We start from the raw sequence: 26,729 nt of genomic DNA, 5'->3' as shown, positions 1-26,729 counted from the left end.
AAAGTACATCGATTGACCAAAAATGTGTTTGATTTTGGGTCCAATAAATCATATCCTTTTGATACATGCATTGGATAGGCTTAGAGAGGTAGAAATTGAAAACAGGTTGTCTTTTGTTGTAAATATCCTAAGTCTCACTTATCGCACACACCTCAAATAACTTCCCCGCCCTTCGCCTTCTGACGTCAGTACTTTCATGGTTAGGTGAAATGCCTTCGTTGTTAGGTTAGGTTTGGTTCTCTTAGCAGAAATAACACCTTTTCGGTCAATCCCCGAAATATTTCAATGTAACAAGCCTATGTCCTTGCATAAAGCTTCTCTGGAGCTCACCGAGCCTCAAAACAATATGTATCTGGGGGGCAACCCTGCAGGGTAAAGGCGCCCGGAGCGTGGTGCTGACCACATTACCTCCCAAATGGCCGAGATCGAGAATGTGTGGGGCCCTACCTACCCCCACATCCCCTAAAATGTCCCTTCATGGCACGGTGCTATATGCACGGGGAACTTTACCTTTTTGCCTTTACTGTATCACTCAGTGACGGCGATTGGGTTCCAAAACAGGGGGGAAGGTGGCAAGACTGGGGGGGGGGGGGCAAAGACTGTATATTTCCCTTCGTGTATATAAGATTTAGTATAGTGCGAAGACGAAAGTGGCAAAAAGTGGGGGGCAACTGCCCCCCTCGCCCCCCTAATCGCCGGCACTGGATCACTTGACATACAACGTATTTTATATTTGATGACATAATGTCAAATGTCACTTTAAAATACTGAGGGATATGTCGAATCCTTCTAGAAATATTCTTCATTTTTAAGTAAACAATATTGGTAATAAACTGGAACTGCAAGTAATTGCAATTTTTAGAATTTATTAACCACCATGAAAGTAAAATATAGAATGTTTTATGTCGTTCAGTCATTGATATTTTAAATTGAGATATAATTTGATGACTATGATTGATGCATTGGGAGCAATGTGCCTAAGTGCCAGGATCTAATTTTGATGACTCCACAGAGGGGAGAGAAATGTTCAGAGTAATCAAACAATAGTTTCTGATAATTAATTATTTTTTTTTAAATAGGTGACAAGCAAATGATTGTTCACTAGAACCAAATTATTTTAGTAATCTTGGATATTGTTTAGAGTTAACAAATTTAGAAAAGACTACAGAATTTTTGTTTATGTTTAGCAAAAAGCCTAACCAAGTACACACAGAAAACTGCACTTTATTATTTATTTTTGCAAAGAAACAGGTTCACAGTTTAATGCATATGTGTATATCATTTGTAAAAGTAAAGGCAAAGTGCATCATGTGATGTAAGTGAGTATTTCTTTCTATGTTTCTTTCTATCATTGATCACTAATGCATCGTTGATGCATTTTCTCGATGAGGTACAGACTTTATACATTTTTGCTTCAGCTGATGAATTTACTCTTCTGTATGCATCCTTTGTCAACTTCAAAGAAATGGATTTTTTCTGTGTGCAGATGAGGTGGGCATCTCGTCATGTTGCATAACGACTCTGATCACAATTTGAAACAGGTTCTGAGCCCCCCTCCCCCCCATGCGGACTATTGGCTCAGTATACCTCAATATCCTCAACTCAACTGCATGGAGCGATTCCTTTCTTATTTTCCATTGCAACATTTGTACATCGACAATTAAAGAAAATAGCTGTTCCGGGCCATGCGACAACCTTCTCTACCAAAGCTGTGCGTTTCTTTTGGACTGCATTCCTTCCTCTTAAAGACTTAACATAAAGGGGGGCAATACCTCTAATTGTGCCTGCACAAAAAGGAAATATTCCGTTTATGGCGTGCTTAATTCATACCTCCCCTTCTTTTTTTTATTACGGTGCATTCACCAAATTATTATAAGCTGCTTGTCATGTTGCTTATAAATGCAGCAAGTTTTTTTTTCTTTATCAGAGGGTCTTCTCCAGGAACCAGTTTTCGCTTGCACCTCCTTTGACAGCCAATTAAAAGCACGATTTGAATTATGATTGCTGGTGGACTCGTGCTTCTGTATTTGATATGGCTCTATTAACTTTAAAATATATATTTACGTTTTAACATTAGCTTGTAACTCGTTGAGGTTAAGTGTTGTTTTTGCCCAGATAGACAGACCTCGATGGTCAATTGGCTGTTACACCATGGAGATTAGTTTAGCAACGTTTTGAGGATACGTAACATGACCCTTCCTCTTTCTTTCAGGGATGATATCTTGAAATTCGTGCTTCCTTCTAGTACTATGTGGACAGGCATGTATCTAGAAATATATTTCGGGTGGGTCCGAACAAAGTGTCTCAATAATGATAATTATAATATAAATGTTCAAATTAATTAGGTTATGATTATAATAAATATTAATTAAAATATGTAAATTTATTAATACTTCATTTTTATTATCACATGAATACGTAAACAGATGGTGTAAGAATAGATATAACATCATATATTTATTATCTAGCTTGCGTGTACTTAAGATTGTCAAATTTTGTATAAATAACGAGGTAAATTAATGTCAAATACATAAAGAATTGAATATTTATCCAATAATAAAAATAGTAGGTTAGATCCAGTTGACGAAAGGTAAAATTCCTGATTAATATTCTGTTTATGTTATCATGAGTAGTGGTGTGCATAAATTTTCTTTGGTACTGTCCTTCAAAGCAGCTGGTCCAAATAATAATAGTTAATATAATAACCCTTGCCTTCCAAGTTCATAGGAAGTAAATAACCATCGATTATAGTACAATAGAGTACGGTATTATGCTGAAAAGTACATTTTCATTATTTTATTTAAGTACTTGATCTGTCTTTCGGGGGGGTCCGGACCCCCTGGACCCTCCCCCTAAATAGGTCCTTGTATGTGGACTTTGTATGGCGAAGGTATGCCAAGACTGGCTGCGAGGAAATCGCCTAGCGCCTAAATACGTGTCTGGCTATTGCTCATAACAAAGCTTATCAAAGTTTCGCTATTGTTTTAAGTCCACTTTATCTATAGAGACTAATCGGGGCTTGACCTACGGTTTGAAGCGGGATCGGAAGTACTAATGTGCCTCCACCGGTTATCGAACCCGGAGCCCATTTATTACATTGCAATCACATGTGTGCATCGACAGTCACCTGGACATTTTTTCTATATTTTGCTTTTTTCGGGTAAATCACCGTGGATTTTATGATAAGCATACTTACGACAAGTAGCAGTACATTATATTAGCAGTAAACCAACCTCATTGTGCTTGTTTTGTGCAGGTCTTTTTTCCAACCTTGCACTTTTATTTTTTCCCAAAGGTTCTTGTTACGCCCCTTATTTTAACTTTATCAGTCAGAATTTTAGATAAGGGGATATTTCCCCGTATATAGAAGGGTTCAAAATGTCCTTAAGTGCCGACGCACCCAAAACTTTTGATTCAATCAATCAATCATTGTAAGCAAGGGGTCCCGGGTTCGATATCCGATGCAGGCACATTTCGCAGTTGTTCGGATCCCACTTTAAACTGTGTGTCCAGTCCCGATTAGCCTATCCGAGCATAAAATGGACTTGCTTTAGTTTCTTTTACTTCGCCTTTCTCCCATTTTTGGCTAAGATGTGAATTAATGGTGATAAGGTAAAATGGATGAATGAACCAACAGTCACAAACATGCATGGACACAACACACGCCACACAGAGAATTATACTGGCCATGGGTGTAGACGACAGAGCCCGGTTGTCTGCAAGAATATATAAAATGGATTTAAAACAAACTTTTGTATGTATGACTATTTTCCCCTTATATGCCCTTCTGGATTAAAAGCATCGATAAGGATGAGTCGTGAATGGAAGTGTACGTGCCAGTGCTCGAACCTTGGAATTCAACAAGCACAGACATTTGTATACAGTCTGCACATAAAACTCTGCCAGCACACTGTGTCGCCCCTGTCAACACATGCCTTTTAAGCACTAAACTATTCAGTCTATGTTATAAAAATCTATGTTGATAAGAATTAGTGTTGAATCTTTTCTCTAAAGATTGTTAGATTTCTTGCCATAAAAATGTTATTGTTAATGCTACAATAGGAAATGAATTGTTTAACTTAAATCAGAAAAAATGTTGAAACTATGGAAATATAAAGCAACTATGTAGTAACCATGGTAAATTGTAAACAAAATTATGATATAAAAGAGCTAAACTTTTATAAGCCTACGAGACGTTCTCCTGGTCGCCGAAAGGCTGATGGTTCAGGGAACTTTGGGTAATATCTTGCTTCAATCTTCGGATTGGCTGGTGTACTTGTGCTCCATTTGGCAGATATTCCACAAACCCAACTCTGAATAAGGCGTTCTCCTGCATCATCAAAAAGACCAGGGTTATAAACTTCGGTACAACTAATAGGTTTAGGCCTACAAGTTGTATCGGGTGAATTGTCTGTTTGAAAAGTGTTTGTATATCATCGGAAGTTTAAATAAATCTTCGAATAAAAGATCTTTATGATCTTTCATTTCAAACCTACATAGGTGATAATTAAAAATAAATCCTACACCACAGACCTCTCAAGGGCTTGGTCCTACTAACCCTTAGAAGCCTTTGAGAAGTCCGATAAAAGGGTTGTAACCAGACTAACATAAAGCCCTAAAGGCGTGTCAACACTGACAATTTTCCTGATGAAACGTTATCAACGCATCCCCAGAAAGTCCATCAGTCGAACTCGGCAGAGTAAACGTTTTTTTGGCCGAAACCAGATCCAGTGTGATCATAGCCTTCGAAGAGCTACACCTACCCCACCATCAGACACATTACTGTCTAAAGAGATACAGTTGCCCACACTACACTATTTGAGTTCAAAACATGAATTTAAAAGGCTATAAGAGTTTATTTACGAGATAGCTAACTCGATAGCGATCATGATGGATAAGGCGGGCATGGAACCAACACGCACAGCAGGGGCATATCTTCTCCTAAACTTTCTGTCATCGTTGGAGGCCAGACTCTACGGTGACACTTGATGTTACCTAAAAAGAGTGGAAGCAACATATGTTGATTGCTACAGGAGTGCTATAACTTGCTTTTCCTCACACGAACCATTCATCATTTTTTTTCTGGGTGACAGAATTGCTACTACTTTGGCATTTATTTTGATCATAAATCATGAGAAGGTCTGCAACAGGTGCATACAAAGTACTACATGTGAATCCTCATCTCGTGTGTAGGCTTAGATGTAGGTGTCTCTTTTATGGTGGACAACTCCACTAATTTACTAGCAACCAGTTCGAAGATCTTTGTACAGCATCTTATCTGTTGCCGCATCTCCTGCCTAGCCGTACCCTTTGGTGGCGTCTTGTCAAAGGCTTAAGATGAAGTCGTCGAGTGGTGCTTGCATCGCGCCATTGCCTCTTGAAGTGTCTTTAGTGTGGAGTGATGCGTCATATAACGGAGGGAATTAACTAACGTGTAAAGAAAGGCGCATGTGTGTGCGTGTGTGTATGTCTGTATGTTTTAGCGACCACTTTTGGATTGGCAATGCCAATATGTCTTTTGGTGTTCAGCCAAAAGAGAGAGAGAGAGAGAGAGAGAGAGAGTTTGAGTTTGACGTAACACTGTGTTGTCATACGAGTCATATGTAGAGAACTGAAATATGTGTTCCTTTCCTTAAATACATTTTCATTTCCTTTCTAGATAATATTTTGCATTTTTCTTCTTGTTAAGTAAACCACGCTATTGATGAAATTTTGATCTTGTAACATGGAGATAGGTTAATTTTGGTTTCGCCGTTTTTCTCCCGATTTTGACCAATCGCGACTACGATAAAGATGAAAGTTTTTATATCATGAAATGCTATGCATCTAGGCTATAATATTTTCTCCTTACAATATAATTTTAGAATGGTATTGAATATTTAAAAACTCTTTTTTTTTTTTGTAATGTAGATTGCCCTTTCTTAATATTAAATGCCCTAAATCTATTGATATCCGTACGTTTCGGTGGTTTCTTCTTATTAAAGGTTACATATCTACTGATATCCGTGTGCTTGGTGTGGTTTCTTACTATTAAAGGTTCAATCTCTACTAAAATCCGTGCCCTATGTGTGGTTTCTTTATATTAAAAGTTCCATATCTACTGATATCCTTGAGCTTGGTGTGGTTTCTTATTATTAAAAGTTCAATATCTAATAAATCCGTGCCTTTCTTATGGTTTACTTGTATTAAAAGTTCCATATCTACTGATATCCTTGAGCTTGATGTGGTTTCTTCTTATTAAAGGTTCTATATCTAATAAATCCGTGCCTTTGGTATGGTTTCCTTATATTAAAAGTTCCATATCTACTGATATCCTTGAGCTTGATGTGGTTTCTTCTTATTAAAGGTTCTATATCTAATAAATCCGTGCCTTTGGTATGGTTTCCTTATATTAAAAGTTCCATATCTACTGATATCCTTGAGCTTGATGTGGTTTCTTCTTATTAAAGGTTCTATATCTAATAAATCCGTGCCTTTGGTATGGTTTCCTTATATTAAAAGTTCCATATCTACTGATATCCTTGAGCTAGATGTGGTTTCTTATTAAAAGTTCAATTTCTACTGATATCCTTGCGCTTGATGTGGTTTCTTATTAAACGTTTCTTATTATCTACTTATATCCGTGCCCTTGGTGTGGTATCTTTATATTAAAAGGTCAATATCTACTGATATCCTTGTGCGTGGTGTGGTTTTGCAGCTGCTGAATTGAAACCACTGAATGTGCTGAGGCAAAGCAAAAAGTGAAATATCCATACTTTTTCCCGGAGAGTCTGGTCAGCCTACACTTGTTCCTCTGCTACCCTATGACGTTGTTACTAAGGACCAACAATAGCTTGGAAGTTAAAAATTGAATCACTTTAGATCTGCACACCTCACCCCACATGTCTTTCACGTATAATTTCACATAAAGCTAATGTCTCCTTGCTGAAGGCGTGGCAGCATTCCCGAAGATTATTCTGCTTCAGCGGCGCTTTACTGCCAACACACTCTCTCGCTCTCCCACACACGTTCGAAGAGCAGATCCTCAAATCGTTGCTCACTAACGAGAAGTATCCGTTAAGTCGCTACATGAGCTTAAGTCGAAAGTGGAATTACCTGCACTGTTCTTTTCTCCCGCGTCGTGAAAGACAAGCTTTTCGTTTTAATGCCGCCTCCCCTTTCTAAGTCCGGGTAAAACTGGAACCAATGGTTCATTTGATACGTGGCTCCTGAGAAGATGCAAAAGGTTATTGGAGGTAAAGCAGAAAGCAGCTGTGGTCAAGCCTTCATTTCTAATGCTTAGTATGTATATGTTATAGACGACACCTTTCCTTGCTCTTGTAATCGATTCTCCTCTTTTATCTACCTCCCTATCTCTCTATCGCCTTTATATATGTCTCTCTCTCTCTCTCTCTCTCCTTTTCTCTTTCCTTCTGCCCCTGTTTATCTCTCTCTTTTTCTTGATTTCTTTCTCACATTTTCCTCTATACTTCTTCTGTGCTCCTGTATACCTCTCTCTTTTTCTTGCTTTCTTTCTCACTTTTCCTCTGTACTCTAGTTTCCTCTCAGTCTTTCTTTGAAACTGCTCTTCTTGTATTTGTTCTCTTTTCTCTCTATCCTTGTACCTTTCTCACTCTTTTCTTTTTTACCTCTTTTACGTCTTTTTTCTTTATCTGTGTATATTTCGCTTTTATCACTTCTTCTTTCAACAATTCTCATTCTTTGTCTTTGTTTTTCTTTCATTTCGATGCTAAGATTTCATCCTGAATATACATACAACCACAAGAAACGCTAAAAATTGATAATATTTAAAGCGCCTCTTTTGATACCCCACCGCACTTGCCACGAACGTTTTGCACAAGCTCTTGAATTAGTGTCATTTGTAGTTCGGTACTTTTGAGGCCTTGTTTTCGTCTATTTCTGTGGCTTGAATTGATCGATTGGAGGTTATTGTCAATATTATATTCCCGATCACGAAAATATGGATTCTGGTGAACCAGATTTGCTTTGACAGTTGCATATGAAAGTTAACGCAGGACCTTCCCGGTTGCGACGGGCTAAATTCAATTAGATTAAATTTATTAGATTGAACCCAACAACTACGACTCGATAACTGAGTCTCAACGATCCTGAAACGTTGAAAATGTCATTGGTTTGAATTATTTATTTTGATACACTTTGCCTAGTAACGCTGGTGACGCGTACAGATCGCTGGAGATTAAAATTTTATACCTTCGGATTTCAAATAGGATTTCAAATAATTTACAACTAACAATAACCCCTTTTCATAGCAACAGCATTAACCCAAATTACACATGTGAAATTCCCCCCTTCTGAAAGAGAAGAATTAATCAGTTAAACATTTTCATAAACATCAAGTACAAATGGAAGAAAATGTTTTAGCACGTAAATATGAACACCAGAAACAGTAAACTTGTTTATTGTTTTCAATTTAACACATATTACCTGCGTATGAAAGCATCGACAATTTGTCCTTATTAAGTTAAGAGACATAAAATAAGAACTGTCGAAACATGAACGAAAATTTACCCATCAAAGTCATTTAACATGCACCATTAATACCATATAAGGAATTACAAAAGTCCTAATTACTTCTTACTTTGACATTGAACCAATTTTGGAACATGTTCCTAGTATATTTTGACTAGAGCTGTGCGTTTCTTGCACGAAAATAAATCGTTTTACGTGTGCACAGAGCCCTTATCAAACATGGCGTCGATGGCCATTTTGTAGATAACGCATGGTCTGTGACGCGTACTAGTACCGTTTCCCGTAAAATTCAACACACGCGAGATAGCTATCTCATAAACAACTTTGCTTAAACGTTGTTAACACGATCTTCGAGAATTTTCTTTCTCTCAAAGTCACTTAAGATAATTAATTTCCTCACCTGGTGTGTCGGGAACGACGAGTCCAGTACGCACGAGTCCACTCTTACCTCTCTCTTCCCGAGAGCTCCATTCCTTTCCAACACTTATTTTTACGATGTGCTTTCACTTCAAGCTATTAACTGCCGTTTTGTCCTAACTGCAGATGTAAGATTCCTCCCTAAAGCACGGAAACAATTCTGATTTCCTCCACTGTAGTGACCTTGCTTTGTTCACTCCATGTTCTTTTTTCCGGAAGTCCTTCTCCACCGCTGCACACCCCTATCGATCACTGTTCGTCATTTTTGCAGAGCACATTTGTCTTTACCAAACAACAATTTTTTATGATTTAAATACCACACGATAACAGATATGTATATGCGTTAAAGAACCCAGTGTAATGCTCAATAAGATAAACTTTTTGCTGATAATTAACCAAAGGCATCTAGATCAAAACGCTGTATATTTTATGATTTTGCGCCATAACAGCGAATTGCCCATGCGTGCAGTGACCGACACATCAAAATGTCCTTGTGCATAAGGAAACCGCGAGAAAATTGGGTCTCAAACAAAGGAATTTACAATTCAACTGCGCACATCGGTCAGAGCCATCTAGCGATTCTTCGCGTAACTATTAAAGCAACAAAGTTTTCATATTGCATAGGCATTCCACCTATCGTGAATTCTTTGCACTAGACGAGTTCATCGTCTTTGAACCTGAGTTGGGTTATTTTACCCCAACAAAACACACACGAAACTTAAGTTTCCAGTATACCTTATGACAGTTCGTCATAAATGGCGCCCAACATAGGGCTGAACCCTCACACAATACTTTTGTTACAATACTAAAATTAGACCTTCATCAATAAACATTCATATTCTACATATCCACTAATATACATATTTAATATATACAGACATATTACTTTATTGTTTACAACATAAAACATCCCGGATCACCAACTCTGGTGACTACATCATACTCCAGAAAGAAGGAACCCCGCATGTGTTTTGGCGTCTTGTAGAACATAGTGGCTTGTATATTTTTGGTTGGAGCAGGAAACAAATGAATGCCTAGGCCCACCGCAACATTATACTTACTTGACTATTAGCCCGCCGCAAGCATAACCTAACTTGACCTTTACCGCATCATACCTGCCCCCACCCGCAAACTCAACAACACCCCCATGGAACTACCTAAACAACTCCTAATTCGCTTCTGGATTCAGTCTATCTGAGCTAATCACTATTTAAAGGCGTAGTATGAGCCTTGTGTGCTACTACCCTAATGAGCTGCAGTTGGTATTTTCTTTGACCTGACCACAACAACGATGCAAATAGTGGTGTTCCAAATATTTGTGAGATGAATACCCTTGAGCAATCTATCATAGAGAATGTCTTATCTTATTTTGGAGCAATCAGGAAGATTTCAGGCTCATCTCGCATACTAGTACGCCGCAGAAATTTCACCTACTTGGTCAACTCGCCCGCCGCAGGCTCAATCTCACTTTACCCATACGAGAAATTTTAACCTTGCTCTTCCCCTACCCCCTCCTTATTGGCACTGTTTTTAACTAAAACGTCTGATTTACAGCTAAACCCCATCGTCTGTAGCATTTCATCCACACCTTCCAAATTCAAATCTAGTAATCTTTTCACCCACATTTTTACCTTGTCCTCTGAACAATTCCAAACTTTACAATTTTCTATCGACTGGTGATCCAATTTTTCTCCTGTCACACAATCTATCAATGAAAGCGTGGAATCTTTACTGTTCTTAACACAAAGGTAAGGGCCTACAAAGAGGTCACAATATTTTCTTATCACCTTATCTCCGGTACCACTTAAGATCTGATTCTTAACGTGTTAAATTTACTTTTACGCAATATCTATATTCAAAATGAATCCCATAAAACTTAAAATTTGGTGTGTCAGATAGCCAGAAATATGTTTCTCTTACAAACACAATTCGATGTTTGGACCACTCAGTAACCTTAAATGCGACTGTGCAAGGAGAATTCGCCAAAGCCAGAAGCTACATCAAACAGCTGACGTCAACAGCCCCGTAATTACATGGCGCGCAATCACTGCCACCAAATGTACCACTAACATTTTTGTTATTAATACTGGAACCGAACCAGGATACTCGCCTTGAGTAAACCAAAGATTCGTTTTATATGACTTATAATTTTATGTTGCCATGCAAGATTAATTGAAATTAATTTGTTCCCTCTTGAATACTGGTTACCATCGGGTGGCATATCTCAGATACCCCCTACCATCACCATGTCATGTATACAGAGAAATCAAACCTATTGAATGTCGTTACTTAAACTCTCCAAAATACAGACTCCAGACGAACTTGTGTCAGGACTAAGCCTATACTAATGGCAAATGTCCCCTCGACACCCTATCGTTCTCACATTTTCTATGTGTGGAGACGTATTTTCCCAAGGACGAACAAATACAACATCCAGTGTCCCTGATGTTCCCTTGTGTTTCTTTAGAACGCCAATCAACACGATTCTACCCGAGAAATTCGCACAAAAGTTTACAATGAAACTTGCATGCACATGTGACAACAAATTCAAAATGATACTGCCCACTTAAAAGCTGTTGGCTCCAAAATGATAGTGAGGCTGCTTGACTTGTTAAATGCTCCCATTTTAAATTTCCCGCACCAGACTGTCCATCAGATATCTTTTCTGAGCTATAAACTTGACACTAGCCCCAACTGAACTGACGTTTGAAAATAAACAAAAGTTAGTATTCAAATGACAATTATATTCAAAAATTTATTTTAAACTTCCCATAAATACATACGTTATTAAATCCGTCAAACTAAATATATTATCTTTAATATTTACATTTTGTACAAAGCGAAGTTACTATCAATGATTAAAGAGTGATGATCGCGCCGATGATCTCAACAGGCTTCATCTTTGAGCAATCATACTCAACTATATGCATCCCATGCCATTTTCTTCTGACATGAGTGCGATGCCAGATCATTCTAACCCTGTACCAAAGAGACAAAGCCAAGAGAAGACAAATACTCAAAATTTCCCCCAAAACTTTTGTGCTGGTACTTTTCCGAGGAGACCTTTTTGTTCTTCTCTTCCTAATATGGCTTGGATGGAGAGATACTCTTCCTCCAGCAACAGTTCGACTTACTACCAAAGTTTTCCTGGCAAGTGAGTCAGTGGGTGACTTCATTTTAACTCTGATGCGCCTCCCATATCTGACTGAATAACCAGTGCCTAATTTCATGAAAGAAACGACACATGCCATACTGGCAATTCTTTTGGGCATAAGAACACGCATAGGACCACACCTAATGCAACTTCTGGTTTCGATTACTGAATTCCTCACAACAGTCTGCAATGGATAACCAACTACTGGTATGACTACGTTGTGTACTGAATGATCTTGAACTATGGACACTTCAGGTAAGTCAATACTATTTTCCCCAACTGACACTACAGACAGGATAGATTTGTTCTGAGATGATACTGAATTTGAGTGTAGACACTGAGAATCCACCTTACTTTCCGGACACCCTGTATCAACTTGCACCGTGTGGACACGCTTACTCAACGAAGATGAACCTAGAGAACCACTTTGTTTACAACCAACACCCAGTAAAGGAATTTGCAAGCTCGGTTTTGGGAAAGATGCATCTTTTGAGCAGAAGCCGACAGGGAAAGACTCGTCTCTGTTACCCGACACCCCAAAAGACCACTCCTCGCTTATCAAATATTTTCCTTTATTACCCTTGTGGTGTTTTTGCTCTAACGTTCTGTTTCGGTTCAGTTCGCTGGTACTCTGTGCATAACTTTCTGACCAGGAAGTCAGAGTGCCTGTGCAGTGGTCATGTTCGACCGAATGTGAAGTACACATGCAATTGGTGACCGCAGAAGAAGTTACAACACCATTCATCAGTTCAACTTTACTCCCTGACAAATCAAACTCCTTCGTCAAAGACTCATGCCTTTTTTCTACCAACTCAGCCCTGTACTGTGATACTGAAAACGTGAGATCGTGCAGACCGTCACTTGTTTTAATAACATCTTGCTGCAGCTCTAATAAGCATTTACTGGTGCCCTCTAGATCAGACTGCAGTTTACCCACTACCTTACTAGTATGAGCTGCAAGTTCTGATTTGAGCAACTGATTGCTTTCATTAAGTTCTGATTTGAGCAACTGATTGCTTTCTCTGAGTTCTGATTTGAGTGACTCAGTGCATTCCTTGTTCCTTTCCTCACTCTGTTTAATAAAGGCGAACAAGGAATCTAATGTAACCGGTTCCTGCTCAGTTGCCATTATTAATATTAGCTTTAACAACAGCAATTAACCAACTAAAGATTAACCTACTTGAAACCCAACAAAAAATTCAATAACGCAGCCCCTCTGCACTTGAGTCCTCGTAATCTTGCGACGGGCTAAATTCAATTAGATTAAATTTATTAGATTGAACCCAACAACTACGACTCGATAACTGAGTCTCAACGATCCTGAAACGTTGAAAATGTCATTGGTTTGAATTATTTATTTTGATACACTTTGCCTAGTAACGCTGGTGACGCGTACAGATCGCTGGAGATTAAAATTTTATACCTTCGGATTTCAAATAGGATTTCAAATAATTTACAACTAACAATAACCCCTTTTCATAGCAACAGCATTAACCCAAATTACACATGTGAAATTCCCCCCTTCTGAAAGAGAAGAATTAATCAGTTAAACATTTTCATAAACATCAAGTACAAATGGAAGAAAATGTTTTAGCACGTAAATATGAACACCAGAAACAGTAAACTTGTTTATTGTTTTCAATTTAACACATATTACCTGCGTATGAAAGCATCGACAATTTGTCCTTATTAAGTTAAGAGACATAAAATAAGAACTGTCGAAACATGAACGAAAATTTACCCATCAAAGTCATTTAACATGCACCATTAATACCATATAAGGAATTACAAAAGTCCTAATTACTTCTTACTTTGACATTGAACCAATTTTGGAACATGTTCCTAGTATATTTTGACTAGAGCTGTGCGTTTCTTGCACGAAAATAAATCGTTTTACGTGTGCACAGAGCCCTTATCAAACATGGCGTCGATGGCCATTTTGTAGATAACGCATGGTCTGTGACGCGTACTAGTACCGTTTCCCGTAAAATTCAACACACGCGAGATAGCTATCTCATAAACAACTTTGCTTAAACGTTGTTAACACGATCTTCGAGAATTTTCTTTCTCTCAAAGTCACTTAAGATAATTAATTTCCTCACCTGGTGTGTCGGGAACGACGAGTCCAGTACGCACGAGTCCACTCTTACCTCTCTCTTCCCGAGAGCTCCATTCCTTTCCAACACTTATTTTTACGATGTGCTTTCACTTCAAGCTATTAACTGCCGTTTTGTCCTAACTGCAGATGTAAGATTCCTCCCTAAAGCACGGAAACAATTCTGATTTCCTCCACTGTAGTGACCTTGCTTTGTTCACTCCATGTTCTTTTTTCCGGAAGTCCTTCTCCACCGCTGCACACCCCTATCGATCACTGTTCGTCATTTTTGCAGAGCACATTTGTCTTTACCAAACAACAATTTTTTATGATTTAAATACCACACGATAACAGATATGTATATGCGTTAAAGAACCCAGTGTAATGCTCAATAAGATAAACTTTTTGCTGATAATTAACCAAAGGCATCTAGATCAAAACGCTGTATATTTTATGATTTTGCGCCATAACAGCGAATTGCCCATGCGTGCAGTGACCGACACATCAAAATGTCCTTGTGCATAAGGAAACCGCGAGAAAATTGGGTCTCAAACAAAGGAATTTACAATTCAACTGCGCACATCGGTCAGAGCCATCTAGCGATTCTTCGCGTAACTATTAAAGCAACAAAGTTTTCATATTGCATAGGCATTCCACCTATCGTGAATTCTTTGCACTAGACGAGTTCATCGTCTTTGAACCTGAGTTGGGTTATTTTACCCCAACAAAACACACACGAAACTTAAGTTTCCAGTATACCTTATGACAGTTCGTCATACGGTGGATGCACACAGTGGATCGGAAAACTGTAGGTCCGGTTCCGATAAGCCTATCTCTATATAAAGTGGACTTAGCCTAACATTTTTTTTAAAAAAGTTGATCATCACCATCAGAGACTTCAGTTTTGTCAAGAGCTGTTATCCTATGAATATTATATTTTTTTCTGTTTTTGTTAATATTAGCTTCCCCGTTGGCGTATTTAAGGAGGATATCAGGGTTGAGCCCCCCTGGATTGTCATAAAACCAACAAAAAATTTTGTTATCACTTGTTGGTTTAAAAATTCCCATACACGCTTACGTAATTATAGGAAGTTACAATTGTAACAAGAGAATAAACTCAATTCTTTCGAAATGAAATTGTAAATACGCCACCGACGATCCATCTTAGACCAGCTGTTCTTTTAAAACAAAATTTGTCGATTTTGTATAGAACCCATCATATTTCTATTTTACGTCGTCGCCTTGTAATTAAGGGGTCCCAGGTTCGATACTCGGTGGAGGCACATGGTGGTTCGGATCTCACTTTAAACTGTAGGTCCAGTCCCGATTAGCCTTACTGTGCATACAGTGAACTTAAAACAGCAATTAAATCAATCAATCTTTCTATTTTAAGGCATATTTTTTTTCCTTTTCATGTAATAATACAATAATAATAATAATATTTCATCTCGCGGTGGCTCAGTCGGTAACGCGTCTGACTACCATGCTAAAGGTCCCGGGTTCGATCCCCGGCCGGTTCAAATCCGGGAACTTTTCTAACGGTGGAAGCGGCCTCGGCGCCTACCCAGCGTCGAATAACATGGGTACCTGTGGGAAACCCTAGGGGGTAAAGGCGGTCAGGGGCGTGATGCTGATCACATCACCCCTACTCACGACCGGATCAAGAAAGTGTGGGGCGTTACCCCCACACCCCCTATACGCCTTCATGGCGTGGTGCTAAGCACAGGGGAACACTTTACCTTTTTTTTACCATTATTAGTACAAACGACACAAAAGTTCAAGGTATATGAGCTGTATATCTTCAGCTACAGCTCTTGGGGGTGGCTGAAGCTATAATAACGTAAACCAGAGACAGAGAATGATGTGATCTGTTTCAGGGACGTTTGTGTTCCTTCCGAGCATCCAAAAGTTTCTTTTCTTGCACAAGGCGTAACCAAGACGCCATAACATCCTGACCTTGTTAAAAAAACAACAAAAAAAAACGCTTTACCAGTTCTTTGACGAGCTGAGATGGAGGAACAGAGAAGAAACAATTGAGACATTGTCGAACACTTGCACAATAATGCAGCTAGAAGACCAAAACAAAAAATCCAGATGCGGAAACCTCTGCAACTCAGCTTTGTCTTTCGGAAGGAGTTAGAGTCGACAACTTCCTACCACATTGATTCTTCTTGACGACGTCTTCTTCCTTCTCCAGCCGAGAGTTTACAAAGTGTGACGACGTGGCAGCTTTTCCCACTTTTGTGCACCCCTTCGTTCCTCTTTCCCCCCTCTTCCGTGTGTTTTTTCCTCCCATTCATGATTACAGTCGTCCACAGTCGACGTAGCAGAAATAAACGCACCGAAACTGTGGACCGCAAAAGAAGAGACACAAAAGAAACGGCGAAAAATGGAGAAAATTTTGTGTGTAACGTTCAATTGTTTTCCGCTCTCGCAGGATTCTGCTTATATTTTCATGCAAGAAACAGGGTGGATTGTTATTTCCGTGTACTTCTTCCCGTGAGGGTCTTGTTGCATTTGGTGCGTTTGATCGCGGTGTTTGTTAATACAACTGCCCCATACAGCACAAATCTTCAAGAGATATCCATTCGATATGCACAATGTTCATTGGATATTCATGATATATCCGGTTAGGTATATCCAATCGTGGATATCCATTGGACGTCCTAGGGATATCCAGAACCAGATATCTAAAATTCATCCAATTATAAATATCCAATGCAGTGCTAGATCTTGTTCACAACTGGATATCTAAAACGCATCTAAGTCTGGATATCTAATAAAGAGCTAGATCTAGTCAAAAACTGGATATCTAAAACTCATCCAATTCTGAATATCCAATACAGTGCTAGATCTTGATCAAAACTGGATATCTAAAACGCATCGAAGTCTGGATATCTAATACAGAGCTAGATCTAGTCCAAAACTGGATATCTAAACTCATCCAATTCTTAATATCTAATACAGAGCTAGATCTAGTCAAAAACTGGATATCTAAAACTCATCCAATTCTGGATATCTAATACAGTGCTAGATCTTGATCAAAACTGGATATCTAAAACTCATCCAATGCTGGATATCTAATACAGAGCTAGATCTAGTCAAAAACTGGATATCTAAAACTCATCTAATTCTGTATATCTAATACAGAGCTAGATCTTGTCCAAAACTGGATACTAAAACTTATCCAATTCTTGATATCCAATACAGAGCTAGATCATGTCCAAAACTTGATATCTAAAACTCAACCAATTCTGGATATCTAATACAGAGTTATAGTACAAGACTGAATGTCTAAAACTCATCCCATTCTGGATATCTAATACAGAGCTAGATCTAGTCAAAAACTGGATATCTAAAACTCATCCAATTCTGGATATCTAATACCGTGCTAGATCTAGTCCAAAACTGGATTACTAAAACTAATCCAATTCTGGCCAGGATGTGTCTCGGATATTAGAAAATGAAGATAGATATTTTTCATACTTTATCGTGCCATAATAATTGCACTCGTCCATTAGCGTTTATAAACTTATTTACTTGTTACTTACTACTATTAGCGATTGAAACTTTTTTTATCTTAGAATCAGAAACGCTACAATAAAATGCAGGCAAAAATCGAGCCAATACTAGCTTATGCCATACTCCAATTCAATCTTCTAATGACAAGTATAACGACATATCAAAAGAGGCTCTTTGGACAGTTTCTAATTTTTAGTGTAATTAACAGTATTTTAAAAGTTAACAGTATAGAAAGTAACATTCATAACAGCTGTACAAACAAAAAAAAATAACATGCTGTACTGTACTACACGCAACGGCAAAGGAAAAAGTCATCGAATTGTCCATAACCATTTTAATTCAGTTTGTTTTCCACAAATGTGATGATTATGAATTGAACTTCAATAAGCACAGGACAAAAGTTGCACAAAATATAGCAAATCAATAACCAATAACAATAAAAGCAGAGGACAACATCAGCTTCACATCAACAGAATTCCACATTTTAATACAACACGGGAAGTAGAATAAAAAAAAAGAATTAAATTACTTATAGACAAATTCCTTACTATAATATTTGATTTGCAATTGATAGATTTGCTTTATTTTACTTCACTTTTTGTGCCACTTTTGGCTAATTTTCTAAGATGAGGTTGAGTGATAATATGATGAAATTGATGAATGGACACTCACAAACATCCATGCCCAGGCCAGGATTCAAACCCGGGACCCCTGGCGTCGTAGTATATTTACCGTTGACTGTATCTATAAAATTCCGCAGTGTCCTTTACATTTAAATGCAATAATTAATATACGCGTTTCATAATTCTTCTTCTATGCCAATTATGAGCACATCATCATCATCATGCTACTATTAAGAGCATATACGTTTCACAAAACTTAGCGTATACCCTTTGAAAATTTTGGGACTACAGCACTGGGAAAATTTGTTCCGATTTCGTGACGTAAAACTGTGTAGAGAAGGGGATTTAGTTTGAATAAGCCAATCAAAGAAAATGTATCATATGAGATTTAAGAGAGGAATACCAGCAATAGACCATCCCTTGCAAACATTCCTATAAGGGATGAATCTACCCTCCCCACCCATATCACGTATTCTATTATTTGTAACTGCATTGCAAATAACTAGTTTCGTCCAAACAATGACCAGAAGTGCATCATTACCAATATATGCCCTTGAATATAATACTGTAATCAATATATTTGTGTCAATTGAGGGAATATTAAAACATGTCTATTAAATCAGTACCAACGCTGAACTCCTCGTGTTTCTTTTTTTAAAAAAAAATCCTTCTTACGTCGTCTAAATAAAACAAGGAGTTGGGGAGAAACAACCAAAAAACAGTGAAGCTCCATGTGATAAACACTTGTGTCTCCCTCAGGGATCGGGACATCTGTTCCCTCTGAAGCACGCGCAGAGCATACTATTTTCAGATGACACAAGGTTATGCATGCCTCATCGTATCTACATGAGATTTAAATGTTTATCACAAGATGAAAGCGAATGGCAACGAAGTTGACTGGAGGATTGACGGTTTAACTAACTCTCTAGCCTTCTTAAACCCGAAGGTTTATGGCTGCAGCAACACAAGCTTTCCATCTGTCCCTATCATGGGAAAGATCAATTCAAACTTTTCCATCCTTACCGATTTCCTTTAGGTCGATCCCAACGTTATCCTCCATCTTCGTCTTGGCATTCCTACAGGTCTCTTACCATCAGGTTTCCCTGTAAACTCTTCTTTCCTCTCCCATTCGTGCCACAGCCTAAGTCGTCTCGATTTAATTATTCTAATAATATCTGGGCATGAATACAAATTATGCAGTTCTAAATTATAATCTTCTTCACTTATCTGTCTCCTCATTCCTTTTAGATCCAAATATTTTTTTAAGGATTTTATTTTCAAATACTCTTAATTTATGATCCTATTTTAATGTAAGAGGCCAAGTTTCACATACATATAATACTACATGCAAAATTACTGTTTTGTATATTTTAACTTTTAGTTTCTTAGATATTAAACGAGAAGATAAATGTTTATGAAGAGAAAAGTAACACGCATTTCCTGAATTAAGTCTGTTTATTTACTTTGTATTCTGTACTATTGTAGTAATTCTGTAGTTTTGTATTATTGTATTTTTTTAAAATGTATGTTTAATCTTTTTTATAAATGTTTTTAATATGATCCTTTGTAATTGGAACTATTGGTTCTGTTAGGGATCTTTTCCTAAATAAAAACATAAATGAGAAAAACATAAATATCATTTTCATTTATTAGTATTACTCTTAAGTACTTGAGCCGGACCCTGTGGTCAAGTGGTTAGCACATCGCACTGCAACGCCAAGGGTCCCGGGTTCTAATCCCGCTCGAGCTTGGTTGTTTGTGAATGTCCTTTCATCATTTCATCACTCATCCCCATCTTCGTAAAATAAACTAAATCAAACAATCAATCAATCAATTAAGTAGTTGAATTTGGAAACTGATTTCAACGAGGTGCTATCAGAAAAAAAATGATTATTACCTAACACTTGGTTTCTACCTGTAAGCATATATTTAGTTTCGTCTTTGGTAACTTCCGAATCTATCTATTTTGTCACGAGCCAGAATAAAATTATGTGTAATCAAAAACACCAGCAGTTCCTGGTGACGAGAGGTTGCCGGGAAAGTCTTGATCGGGAGAGCGAAGCGAAAAGTGTGTCGCGAGTGATAGTGTTCAGTCGGTCGGTGGACGAACCCACTGATGACACCTTCGATGGACCGACACAGCCAAGGAACCACGAAAGAAACCAGGTACAATGGTGACACTTTGGGTTTATCATTATCAGTGTTGGGTTATCTTACTGGCTCGTGCGTGATCATCTCCCCACTTGCTTGTATAGTCTGTATTAAATATTGGTAATTATTCTGTTCCTCATATACATATCCTCTCGCAGCCAAGCAGTTAAGCCGGCGAACGGCCAAAATGTAACACTTTCCCTGCTTTGAAACATATTGTAGCATTATTCCTAATTATATTTATATCATCCCTTACTAAGTCTACATCATCTGCATATGCTACCAATTGAGTCAGACCATTTAATTTAATTTTTCTCCTTCCTTCACTCAGAGAACTAAATGCATCATATCGATTGATGCACCAGAATGCATCGATTGATGCACTAAAGTGTGTTTCATGGCTTCCTCAAAGAATCAGATTCACATTTGATGCACTTGGGTTCATTTTGTATCTCTTGAAAGAAACACCAAAGTGCATCATTTGATGATTCAAGTGAGGATTTATTTCAGTCGCGATGCACTTCAATGCATCAGTTATTGTGTTTGATGCACCAGAATACATCTTTTTTGATGCACTCAAACGTTTCGTCTCAGCTACATAAACTCTGTAGCTCAGACCAAACGTTTAAGTGCATCATCCAGAAAGATGCAGGAAGGTGCATCAAGGAACATCAACTGATGCATCGAAGTGCATCTCGACTGAAATAAATCCTCACTTGAATCAAATGATGCACTCTGGTGTATCTTTCACGACATACAAAAATGCACCCAAATGCATCATATGTGAATCTGATTCTTTGAAGAAACTGTAGTGCATCAATCGATGCATTCTGGTGCATCAATCGATATGATGCATTTATTTTTCTGTGTGTTTATTGTTTTGTATATTCTAACTTTTAAGACCTTCAATTTCTTCTGTAATCCAAGTGCACGCATAACACAAGAAATGTGTTAATTGGCATCAGAGTTGACTCCAGTCAGATATTAAAGTGCATAATGTTCTAATGATGCCTTTTCGGTGCATCAAAATACACAAAGAAATGCATGAAAGGCTAATTTTAAAAGCTGCTGTTCCGTGCCTTCCACAAAAAATGCATAATTTGAGATCAGAGACGATTATTGAAAGAAAACCAAAATTACACGTTGTATGGGTGTTTGTGTTCGCTGCTTGTCCTGTTGAAAATTTAAAGAGTAAATAATAATTGGAATGAAGAATAAGAAATGCAAAAGAGCTTTTTAAGAAATATGTATAGGTAGAGCAATGGTATGGTATTTTTATTTATTTATATATTTATTTATTTCCTTCAACAGAGAAATTATCTCCTTTTTCAGAAGGTTGCCAATAATAATAATAAAAAAAGAAACACATAATATAATACAGTGAGACATAACACAAGTAGAACACATACACAAATATAACGGAATATAAATTACTAAACTATACTATATAATAATATAACACCCAATTAGCAATTTACAAGCGCTTCACCCCAAACAATACAAAACAAGACAAAAAAAAAACAGACAAGATGTATTTTTTATTCATATGCAGTGATATATTGCTAAGTATAACACTAAATCTGATAATTTATGTTGTAAACACTTGTCTTAATATGCTTTTGTACTAAGTGATTGAGATACTAAAATCAAGATTTGATTGCAATATACAAAGGCTGTCGCAGAGAAGGTGAGACAGATTTTTTCCTGGCTTGGCAACACTGGCAATGGTTTCGGCACTAGTCGCGTCGTGTAGGATGACTCATTCTGTTTCCGTAGCAAGTTGTCACACGTTGCGAAACCACGTTGTGTTGATTTACTTGGAACGTGTTTCGTTTACCCCTCCAGGTTTTTGTGTGTAACATTGCTTTTCGCGATGGGTATTCAAGATGAACAGCGACATGCCATAAAATTTTGTTGGCGTTTAGGGAAAAGTGCTATGGTAACATATACAGTGTTTCAACATATGGCGATCAAGACAGACTGAGTAGAGCCACAGTATTACCAAGGAGTCATTGAGACTCTGCGCCAGCACGTAACAAAAAAGAGGCCGCATTTGAAGAACTCCTTCATATTGCATAACGATAACGCACGCCCGCATACCGCGCGGGCATTTTAGGATTACGCGACGAAGAGAAAAATAGAAATTTTCCCGCATCCAGCATACAGCCCGGACCTTGCACCCTGCGACTTTTGGCTATTTCCACTTTTAAAGGCCGCTTTACGTGGTCGTCATTTCATGACGAACGAAGAAGTGATCACCGCAACGCAAGTTTTCTTCAGTTCGCTACCTGACGACGAATTTCCAAAGACATTCACAAAGTGGCAGGAGCGCATGGACGCTTGCTTAGCTGTCAGCGGTGCCTATTTTGAAAAAGATGTACGTCTAATCGATATGGCTTATTCTGAATAAAAATTTTGTGGTTTGTAATTTTTTTGTTTCATTTTAATGATTCTTGGAGGGGTCCATGTACGTACATGCTTGTGTTTTAACTGATACGCAGTCACGACTTTTTGATAGTGTTGCCCACGGGACGAGACGGGACAGGCTTTTAAAAATTCGAGACGAGACGAGATTGACCATGTGTCATAAGACAAACGAATATTTTCGAGACGAGACAGCATTTCCACGAGACTCCACGAGACGAGACAGGCCAAAGTCTCGTCTCGTGGGCAACACTACTTTTTGACCTATTGCGCTCATTTTGGTCTCAATCGGCAGCTACTGAACCAAATTTTCACCCTAGTACATTTGCTGGCCAAAGGAGGTCGCTGTTTTCCTATACAGGAATTAGTCTCACCTTTTCTGAGACAGCCTTTGTAGATATTTTGTTGTACGCAAAGGACATTCTAGATAATGGTGAATTCTTGGATCATTCTGTTTTAGGAATATCATAAGACATCAATTGCCGCAGCCTTAAGCCACATTTCTTTGCATTGAAACATTTTTGGAGAAAAGTAGGGTTATCTATGATGCCAGTCATTGTTTTTTACAGAAATATTTGTTGTGTTATTTCCCTTCTATTAATAAGACTTTCATAATTAAACTCATTAAGTAGGTCATTGTATGATAAGTTATTATAATATGATGGTACATTATACTTTTTGTAATACAAATATCTTAAAAATCGTTTTTGAATTCTTTCAATTTACCAACTACTGGGATTTATAATATGTAAACAAAACAGAGAACCTGGTTCGAGTCATTATTTCTACACGAATGGAAGTTTTGAACTGTTGTGTGCTGTTTACCGTGAAATATATGTTGAAATTGGCCTGTTCATTGTGTTACACCGTGCACTATTGCATTGTTAACAAGCAATAAACGATATCAGGGTGGATTTGTATAAAGAATTCCCTTTTTACTTTCTCCCTTGGGTACCTGTGACTTCGAGTGAAAGAAATTGGAGCCCCTGTTCGCAAAATTATAATTACCAAATCACCAGCACTAAGATGATTTGCGAGCTTTTCTTAAAGTGTGGCAACTTAAAAAAACTATAAGAACCAAAGGCGAGTGGTGTTGTTCTCTTGACAAAGCCTTAAGTGCTTCTGAGATAACGATGTCTCCTTTTAATTATTTATTTCAATAATGCACCGCGTTTGACGCTTATGTGTTGCTTCACCTTCAATAAAGTGTTTGAAAGAAAAGACGTGGAGAAATAAATTTTGTGTGTTCCCGCGTTCAAGCCTTCTCTCAGTAGACCCTCTTTATAAATTTTATTAACATGAAAAATATATTTCTTTACTCTGTGTTAGATAACTTTAAAAATACAGTACACATCATATTGCTTTGTTACCACTCCCTAGGGTGTGGTGTTAACTCACTCTTCTATCTTCAAGTCATCTCAAGGAAACTAAAATTACACGTGTAACTGCGTTAATTGATGCACCAGAAGTACATCTGTGTGAAAGGAAGAATGAATGCGAAGAATGGAAAAGAGAGAGATGGAGAAAATAGAGAGAAAATATAAACGAAAGAGGAAGGAAGAGGTAGAGTAACACAATGTAGAAACAGATACAAAAAACAGTGAAAGAGAGGTAGTATGAAGAGAGAGAGAGAGAAAGAAATGTAAAAACAAGGAGGATATAAGATAGTAAGAAGAGAGAGAGAGAGAGAAAGAAATGTAAAGACAAAGAAATATAGAAGGTAGTAAGAGGAGAGAGAGAGAGAAATGTAAAAACAGAGGAAGATAGAAGGTAGTAAGAAGAGAGAGAGAAAGAAATTTAAAAACAAAGGAAGAGAGATAAATGTAAAACAAAAAGGAGATGGTAGTAAGAAAGAGAGAGAAATGTTCAAAGGAAGAGAGAGTATCTTAGCAGTCATGACTACCTTGATGCACCTTCCTGCATCATCAAAAAAGATGCATTCTGGTGCATCAAAACGCATCAACTGATGCATTGAAGTTCACCTCGACTGAAAAGAATCCTCACTTGAATCAAATGATGCACTTTGGTGTTTCTTTCACGACATACAAAAATGCACCCAAATGCATCAAATGTGAATCTGATTCTTCGAAGAAGCCATAAAACACACTTTAGTGCATCAATCGATGCATTCTGGTGCATCAATCGATATGATGCATTTAGTTCTCTGCGTGTAAGTACCTTTGACAAGGATATTTCGTGTTTTACACAAAATTACCTTCTTTTCTGAAAGCCCCAGGGGCGTGACTATGTCGTGAAGAGAGAGAGGGAACTTCCAGAAGGCATTTCTGGGGTCTCACTTATAGCACACTTCTGAACCACCTTCTTGGTCTAGCCCCGCCCTTCGACTTGTGAAGTCACAAGAATTGCAGGGTATTGAGTCCAAAACCTAACGTGCCTAACCTAACAACGAAAACGTTTAGTGACGTCAGAAGGCCAAGAAAGGTGATTGAGAAGCGCATTGTCAGTTTTCCAGAAATTCACGTAGTGATTGGCCAGGAAACAGATACAACCAACTTGAGTCACTTCCACGAGGGCCAGTCGAACAAAAATAAGGAAGTAACGCTGTTTGGAGATATTTTAAACTTTTTGCAATAAAATAGCTGACTAGGTTCACTTGCAAATGTTTGATTATAGTAAATTTTTGCTCCATTTTTTTTGCTATTTCTGTCATTTTATGTCACTTTTCAACCTATTGGGTTAATCGCGACGATGAGGATAAATGTTGAACGGATGAAATGCATGATGGAACAATGATAATGTATATCGATGCCCTGTACGGTCCTCCCCTATGGCTGTGTGGTAACGTTGTCGTCTTGTAATCATGAGGTCCAGGGTTCGATACTCGGTGGAGGTACACTGTGGTTCGAATCCCACGTTAAACCCGTACGTCCAGTATCGATTAGCCAATCTGTACATAAAGTGGACTTAAAACAAGAAAAACTAAATAAGAAAACTCACACAACCTTACGTTACTCAGGATTCGAACTACGAAGTGCGTTATGAAGACCACCCCGCCAGGAAGGCTGGTGTTCACCCCCCCCCACCATCTTGCTAGCCTCAGTGTTCTGACCACAATTAAACTACATAATCGTTTCACCTTAAAAATATTATACCTTTATTGGGTGTTCAAAATCTTTGTAGCCACTGGCAACCAAACAAGTGGCTCTAATAACTCACATTATATTATATTGCGTTCGCGCTCGTTCTATTTATGGTCATAAACCTTTACACCACAGAGGAAGGAGGGGGAGAAGACAGAAGAGATCACGTGGGCGTTCAACGAAAGAAATCTGCTACGATGAAAATCCCAAGCGGCTCGTCAGTGTAGCAAATTAATTGATTGCAAAATTCTCAAGATTGGACTTTAACAAAGGTTATCGATATATGCAGTGTGTTTTAAAAGTCCTGCAGGATTCTACAAACCTATAACTTTTAAAGTAATAAGTTTACTAAAACGAAATATTTTTTGTTGCACAGAGGAAACTTTAAAATTAGTGTTTGCTGTATTATGGTCATGAGCTTCCGCAATGGGACGAGAGGGTCTGTTGTTTCATCAGCCTTAAATATTATATTTCACACATGCAATTTCATTTCAGTCATAATAATTTTATTAATTATTATATGGGACTTATAGAATGTTCCAGAACAACTTTCTAATAGCCTGAAGGGGAATAATTTTTGTGTATAGCTATATATCGTCCTGTTTTGTACCTTGTTACATTTGTACTTTGTACAGAGTTAGAAGGTTGAAACGTTACGTTTAGTTTATGTTTTATAATAAAATAAATTACTGCCTTGGTCAGCATATTGGGATTTTTGCATATTCATGGAAACAAGGCTTAATGGTGTTATA

At 37.9% G+C, this 26,729-nt stretch overlaps 1 protein-coding gene across 2 annotated transcripts in view; it reads left to right on the top strand.

Annotated features, from left to right (window-relative positions):
- L (zinc finger protein Lobe) overlaps positions 1–26,729 on the top strand; it is a 604,581-nt gene that overhangs the window by 502,469 nt on the left and 75,383 nt on the right. The gene's annotated exons all lie outside the window — the stretch shown is intronic.

Source organism: Lepisma saccharinum, chromosome 17 (assembly GCF_977018435.1).
Source record: "Lepisma saccharinum chromosome 17, izLepSacc3.1, whole genome shotgun sequence".
Lineage (NCBI taxonomy): Eukaryota > Metazoa > Arthropoda > Insecta > Zygentoma > Lepismatidae > Lepisma > Lepisma saccharinum.
The sequence above is the reverse complement of the archived record's forward strand: the minus strand, read 5'-3'. Positions and strand labels throughout refer to the sequence as shown.